This window comes from Nansenia antarctica (genome assembly GCF_963989245.1).
Source record: "Nansenia antarctica genome assembly, chromosome: 1".
In the NCBI taxonomy this organism is placed as follows: Eukaryota; Metazoa; Chordata; class Actinopteri; order Argentiniformes; family Microstomatidae; genus Nansenia; species Nansenia antarctica.
In genome coordinates, this window is record NC_137674.1 from 21,160,823 (window position 1) to 21,169,041 (window position 8,219).

The window sequence follows — 8,219 nt, forward strand, 5'->3', positions numbered from 1 at the left end:
CCTAAATCACAACTTTATCACACAAAAAACAAATGACGCTTTCATTGTTAAATTTGATTAGCCATATGTGTTATCTCTATCGATATATATTAAGACAATATACGTTAAGTATTTTTACATACATTTTTATTTCTGTATTACTTTAAAATCCCAATAATGTCCTGGGTCATTTTGACCTAGCAAACAGTACCAAAGGGTCCAAAAATGTACATAACAGCTTGGGTAAACAAAGGAATTAAGTGATTTAGTTGGATACGGAACTTGGTGGGTGGCAAACATAATCCTAGTTAGCTTTTTTCAAAACATTTTACAAATAAAATTGCTTACCTAACTTACCAAAGCCTGTTGGGAAAGCGGATGATTTGAAATGTTTTGCTAGTATCTCAGAGTTTGCCACCTTACAAGTTATACTACTGGGGGACTAGAAAGCCCAGCTGTGGAAAATCTAATTGACGTACTGGGCTTGAGGACTGCCTGGCAGCTAGTAAGTCTTAGGCCCAATCCCGATTCTCTTTTCTACCCCTATGGCTCGTTTTCGAGTGTCACTCGATTCGAAGGCAAGGCCTTCGAATACGTCACAAGCCCTACCCCTTGAAATCAAAGCCCTATGAATTGGGACAACCCTTCACGGCGCCTACGTCATCACGCGGTACGGTTGACGCGTTGTGTTGCCGGCGAATTCTCACATCTCGCAATGCCTTCTTCAGCTGTGTTTATTTCTGTTGCGTGTGCTATAAGCATCTATTTTCGTTTGTTATCAACACACTGTAGTGTTTAGACGTTCCTTTTTTAGTCTCTTCCGTCAGCGATGTCTTTTTTGTGGACATCGCAATAATGACAATGAATTTAATGACAATGAATGACTCCAACCAAAACAACCAGTCCATCAATAGTCATAAAGCGTTGTCCAAAAATCACGTTACCAAGCGCCTTTCTCAGAACAATTCGTCGTCTAGAATCCAAAAATCAATCCATCATAGTGGTGGTCAAAAACGTAGAAAGAGGATCTCTTGGGGACGCGGCCACATTTGCCTGTGAAGGAGAGATGACAAATAAGCGGAAACATTTCTCAGTAGAGTCGAACGGTGATATATCATCATCCTTTACGCGTATCCTTAACTGTAGTTACATTTCGCGTGTCATATGCCATTAGACATGGAAATATGTCAATGCGCGGCTGTCATGCACAAATCAGCTTGTAACGTTAGACACACAGCACACAGCACATCGGCATAATAACGTTTTGTTGTTGTTGTGCTTGTTATAAAGAAAAGGTCTATAATGCATTGAAATGACATTAGTACAACAGACATTAGACATCAGACATGGAAATGTCAATGCGCGGCTGTCATGCACAAATCAGCTTGTAACGTTAGACACACAGCACATCGGCATGATAACGTTTTGTTGTTGTTGTGCTTGTTATAAAGAAAAGGTCTATAATGCATTGAAATGAATGATACAACCCATTAATAATATTACATAATAACAACTGCTCGGATTAGATTGCGGGTGGAAATAGGTCAAAATGCGCATCATGTACAAGTCAGCCGAACGTTTGATAGATAACTTTACATATGTGTACCATCATCCGCTGTCAAACGCCACAGGTAATAATTGATTTATGACTGTACATCTCTGAAATGCTCGACTGTCATGCAGCGTTGCGTTACTGTAACGTTAGACACAGCACCGACATAAAAGCGATTTTTGGGTTATGCGTGTTATAAATAAAAGGTCTATAATGCATTGTAATGACATTAAACTAAGACAATAAGATGGTTATCATAATTTTTCAAATCTTTATTAATAAGTAATTACAGAGAATAAAAATGACATTTCCGCATTGAATAGAGCGACATAAGATTTCTGTAGATGATTCGCAATGCATCCTGGTATCAAGGGGTAGCGTACCGTTAGCCCTTCGAAGCTAGTCTGGTCCTGAAATCCCTCGAAACGAAGTAATAGTTAGCCCTCCCCCTTACCCCTAGCCCTCGACGAAATATGAATTGAGACAGCCCTCGCCCTAAACGTGAACGCGCAAATCGAGCCATAGGGGTGAAAACGAAGGGCTAGGGGTGAATTGGGATTGGGCCTTAGTATTCATTGGCACCGCTGTCGAAAACTGGCTATTTATATATCAACCCCACTCTTCAATCTGATCTAAAAGTACCACCTCCAGGGTATGGTGGAGAGTTGATGAAATGTATATGGGCGTCAGTGTTTGCACCCTCATCACACAGACCCCACTGGTCCCCATAGTTTAGCAGGCAGTGGGGGTGGAAGGAGAGAAGGTTGTTAGATGACGATGACTATGTAGAGGTAAATCTATCTTCTCAAGCCCTTCTGTCCAGCTAACCTCTAGTATGAATGGGCCTGCTGTCACATCCCAGCCACAGGTGTAAGGTGGACTGCGGTTGAGTGGGAACTGTTGATGTGTAAACTCCCACACAATGATATCCCTTACCTCCCTGAGACCTGAGACTCAACTGGCTGTTGTTCGGTGTGGTCATGACGTGGCTGTCGACACCCTCTCTCTCTAAAAGCCTGTAGGCAAAATGGAATAGGTAACCTAGCCTACCTGAGTAGATTGCTGCAAGCTAGCTACTGTATGCGCCTCAAACGTTACCTAAGCAATAACACTCAAGGCGTAGCCATTGTAACCATCAAACAGGTCTTTATTTACTGAAGTGCGCTTTGTAAGAGAGGCCTTGGAAGCCTGTAAAGGGAGACTTTCTGCTTGTCACATTGGGCACAGTGATAATTGAAATAGAACAGTGACGTTCTATTTAACGTTATTTGAGCACGGCTGGAATGCACCTTTTAACCAATCAGGTTGTGACAATCTGAGTTGCCGGATCTACCCGTATAAAATGAGAAGAGACATGAACAGTAGACCTCACCTACATGCACCAGTCTGGTGACCTCACCTACATGCACCAGTCTGGTGACCTCACCTACATGCACCAGTCTGGTGACCTCACCAACATGCTTTCCTGCACCCATGCTTCACCCAGTGTTCACAAGTAAGTATTACAACAAAAACAAACAAATAATCCATCCACACATAATGGATACAACATTAACATAATAACAAGTTAAAGGGGGCATATTATGAAAAACTCACTTTTTCAGTGCTTGGACAGTCTGTAGTTTCCCAACATTGATGTAGCAAGTAATTTATCGGCATATAATAGTTGTTTTCATGTACGCCTATGGCTTTCCCTTCAGCAGGCAAATACTAACAGAGAATTGTTTCGCAATAGTGGCCATTCTAAAGTTGACTTGTCAAAGGAAATGCCACAAGTTAATGTAGTCTCTGGGCATGATGTGACTCCTTTGTTGGAGCCGTATGGACTGTGGCTCCAGAGACTAAAACATGGGCTGCCAGACTATTGAGGCTAGGCGGCCAAGGACTCTGAATTCAGCTTCATGAATAATGTCTAAACTTGCATGTACACAGTAAGATGCAAAGACAAGTAATGTATGATGAGATGGACAAGTTACGCTTTTCTAATAAGATTGTTTTAAATCACACATTTCCAGTGGCTTAGATGCAATGTTTTTTTTACCATGAGTGTTTCATTTACCTCAGGGAATTTTCTTGACCTGATTACAATTGACATTTGAAATTATAGTCTCTGAATTTGAGGGTAATTACATTTCCCTGTTTATGAAAAGTTGCAGCTACAGTTGACTTAATCAGGGGAACAAAAAACAAGACACCTCTCCCGACTAGCCACGGCACTTTGCAATCGAACGTTAAATCGGCAGTGCTTCTATTCAGGACCGCTCAATTGAGAAGTCATCCTCAATGTCCCTCTTGTTCTCTCAGATCTGGATGTCAATTCTGGCCTCCGCCGTCTTCCACTGTCCTAGGAAGGCTAACACCAATATGTGACAGGGTCTGGGGCAAAAGTCCTCAAGTAGGGCAAGGTCATTTTGAAAACAGTTGAAGAAGATATGCGTATTTGAATGTTGGTACACCTCAAATCAACTAACTGAGAAAATCACAGGCAGGTAATGGGTGGGAACAATAGCTGGTTAACTCCACCCCCAACCACTCCCCCAGGACAACCACTCCCCCATTACACTGTCAGTGGGGTTGTCAGCTAACCATCAGGAAACAAACTTGCAGGGCTGACATGTTTAAATTGTTAAATAATAATAATAATAATTCAAGATTCATAATTGTTTATTGCCATGTGTCCCTTTTTTCACTCTATTTGATACTCTTCAGCTCCAGAACCTCAGCTATGTCTGATAACGGATGAGCGGTGGTATTCTCACTACTTTGATTGCCATGTGTGCCAAAAGTTTATTACATCCCATTATACATTATTCTAAGTACGAGAGAGAGTAACATTCTTATGGCTTCAGTTCCAGTCGGCATTGCAGCAGCAAGAGAAAACAAAATGACAATATTTATAAAAGGAAACAATAAGGCAAGATACAATTGAGCAATACAATAATAGAATAGTAAAAAATAATAATGTGTCTGTGTGTATGCATTTATCATTATAGTCCATAATGCATCTAGTGGGACTTTGGTGGAGGGGTGTGATGTTTTGTGCCAAATGATGGATGTAGTTAATGACTGCATTGTTGCCTTTACCCGATGACATGCCTTCATAGATTAGGTCATTCACTTGCTTCGGCATCCCTTCACAGGAGACACCAAACGTGGCGCCCCCAGAAAATGTTCATAGAGGTGGCCAACTGGGGACACTAGAATTGTTAGGGTGGCAGAGCTACCGAAGCAGTGTCCCAAGTGCGTCCAAGGGTAACAACCTTAATACATAAGGAGGGACACACTGACACTTCATCGTCTATATCAATTGATCCAGGTAGCACAACTTCCAACAGATAAAGTTTATTCCACTTCTTCATTCAAATGAATACAAAAATAATCCTTATGTCATTGACATGTACAATGTAAAAAGCAGCAGGCTGGGAGAGGGGTCGGATTGTGCTCCTCTAAACCACATTTCGTGACGTATGATGTCCAGTCTCTCTCTAGACCGTGATGTCCAGTCTCTCTGTAGACGTGATGTCCAGTCTCTCTGTAGACGTGATGTCCAGTCTCTCTGTAGACCGTGATGTCCAGTCTCTCTGTAGACGTGATGTCCAGTCTCTCTGTAGACCGTGATGTCCAGTCTCTCTGTAGACGTGATGTCCAGTCTCTCTGTAGACGTGATGTCCAGTCTCTCTGTAGACGTGATGTCCAGTCTCTCTGTAGACGTGATGTCCAGTCTCTCTGTAGAACGTGATGTCCAGTCTCTCTCTAGACCGTGATGTCCAGTCTCTCTCTAGACCGTGATGTCCAGTCTCTCTGTAGACGTGATGTCCAGTCTCTCTGTAGACGTGATGTCCAGTCTCTCTGTAGACCGTGATGTCCAGTCTCTCTGTAAGGCAAGGCAAGGCAGGTTTATTTGTATAGCACATTTCATACAACAGGGGCAATTCACATGCTGAATTAACATATAGCATATAACAGAAAAAGAAGGCAAGAATAGATAATAGAAAACATTTAAATAATAATTAGATAAACATTTAACAACATAAATCATGATAGAGGTGATGGTACTCCTGCTGGACATTGCTGTCTGACGCACCTCCAACAGTGCCTTTAGAACAGGTGTGCTGTGACACCTCACTGAACACCTATGTGGGCCTAACTGGGTCATCAGCTGGGGACCACCAGTCATTGACGTTTCGCTCCTTTAACCCCAGTACATCTCCTGGTGGCGGAGCGATGGCAGGGGTCTCTCCCTGCCACCCCCTGCTGATGCCCTAGGTGTTGTTCGCCCCCCAACCCTTATGCTTCCTTCTTAGCCACAGCCAGAAGCCTTTCTCCGCCTCCTCAGCCAGCTCTTTCATGACTTTCCGATGCCTTGCTCCCGTGCATCCTATGTCACGGAGTAGATGGACCAGATGGACTGTCTTGCAAGCCTCTGACCACATGACCAGGTCTGGTCGGAGCGATGTTTCCACGATCTCCCTGGGGAACTGGAGCTGTCTCCCCAGGTCGACCCTCATGGTCCACTCACTACCCGGTGCGAGGAGTCTTGCTGTATCTCTCTGACGGGAGGGTTTGACTCTCTCTCCAGCCCTTGCAAACTGGATGGGATGTCTGTCTGGAGCGGAAGGTCTGCTGTTTGCCTCCTGTCTGCATGACTCTGCCACCACTGCCAGCTATTTCAGCACCAGGTCGTGTCGCCATGTGTAGCGGCCTTGGGACAGCGCTGTCAGGATGTGCTGGAGGCTCGCATTGATGGTGTTGCAAAGGGGGCAGGTCTCTTCGGCAGGAAACCATTGGTGGAGGTTTCGGGGACAAGGCAAGGTGTCATATGTTGCTCTGATCAGGAAGCTGAGCCTAGCTTGGGGGATCTTCCACAGGTCAGACCATGACATGGGCCTGTTTGTGAGACCTTCCCATGACGTCCAGCGTCCTTGCTGGTCCTGGGACACCGCCTTTATGTTAAGGCGTTCCTGCTCAGTTCTTGCCACTTCTGCCACCACCATGGCTCTTCGATCTTCTTTGGAAGCCTTTGACCAGAACAAGGGAGTCTCGCCCCTTCCAAGGCCTGCTCTACCCTCCTGGACTCTGCCGACCACCTCGCGGTGCTTCAGCCGGCCGATTGCCAAATCAACCTCCTCTTGGGCTTTCCACTTCCTTCCAGTTCTTATCTGGGTGCCCGCTGCTCTCACCATCTGGTCAGTGGATTCCCTCAGCTCTAGCACCAACCGAGCCTTCTCTTGCTTGTATCCAGAGCTGATGGATCGCAGTGGCAGTTGAAGCGTGTTCCTACCAAAGAGGCCCACGTCTGAGAGGCATCTTGGCAGTCCCAGCCACTTCCTGATGAACGAGTTTGCCAGCCCGTCCATCTTGCTTACCACTGAGGAGGCGATTTCAGAGGCCACATCACCCTTTGGTACAGTATGAACTGGTAACACCATACTTTGTACTTTCCGGGGAGCTGGCTCTGGTTGATCCTGGCCAGGCCATCTGCGAGCTGCTTCCTCACCGTCTCCCCCATCTGCCTGTCAGAAAGCTCTGCTGTGTAGGTTCGACCAAGGCTGCGGATGGGTTGATTTGCCAGCAATGGGATATCCTCACCACCTGCGACAAAGATGGTGTTGTCGCTTCTGACTCCTTTCCTGATAGACAGACTGCGTGATTTGGGGGGTATAATAATAAGACAATGAATAAAAGGATATAGATGAATGTGTTATTACTGAAACTGTATTCCAGCGCTGCTCTTCCCGATATGGAGTGTGAGATTGCAGGTACTGCGTCTGTGTTTAGCCGCTTCTTGCACCATACGGCGTGTGAGATCACAGTGTAAAATGACACGTTTGATATTGCATCTTATTGCATCTGTGTATCCTGGCCCATACGGTGTGTGAGATCGCAGTGTAAAATGACACATTTGCAAACACATTTTTTGTGAGAGGAGCGCATTTCAGGAACTTGTTGACACACAGTTGAGCTGTTGAGCTTGATTCTTTCTTTTTATTTATTTCCACCATTGCAAAGAACATGTATGATACTGAGAAGGATATGAGGAGATATAAGATATAATCATCCCATAACCCATCACTGCCTCATTTTAAGTACCCCTGCTCCACTACCCCCGCTATCCCTCACCTCCGCTCTTCCTCACCCCTACCTCCTCCTTCTCTCTCCCCTCTCTCTGACTGTTAGTATTTTAATGCATCTGTATTTGCCAGTGTTTTTATTGTTGTAAATTACTTAACCTTGTTTTATTTCTAGCTTCCCAGCCCCCCCCCCCCCCCGCCAAAGAGCCATTGCTTTTTGGTCAGGCTTCATTTGTAAATAAGAATTTGTTCTTACATGTTTGCCTGGTTAAATAAAGGTTAAATAAAAAATAAAAATAAAAAGCTTTGATAATGATGGTCAGACATCGAGAAGATTCATCTGACACGGAGAGCAGCCACCATGTCGCCTCTCACAAGATTATGTCGTTGGTAAGTAGACATTCCCCATTCCCCATTTACAAATGTGTTGGTCCTACTTTTAGAGTTCACTGCATGTAGGCTAGACATATGTTTTGATTGATGTAATATAGGCTGCTTTAGTCGTAGGCTATTTAGTTAAATACAGTGTGAAGTAAATCCCGTCCGTTCTGCTGGCGCTGCATAGTGGCGCTGTCCATGGCGCTGTCCATGGTGCTAAAAGTAAGAATGTATTTCCC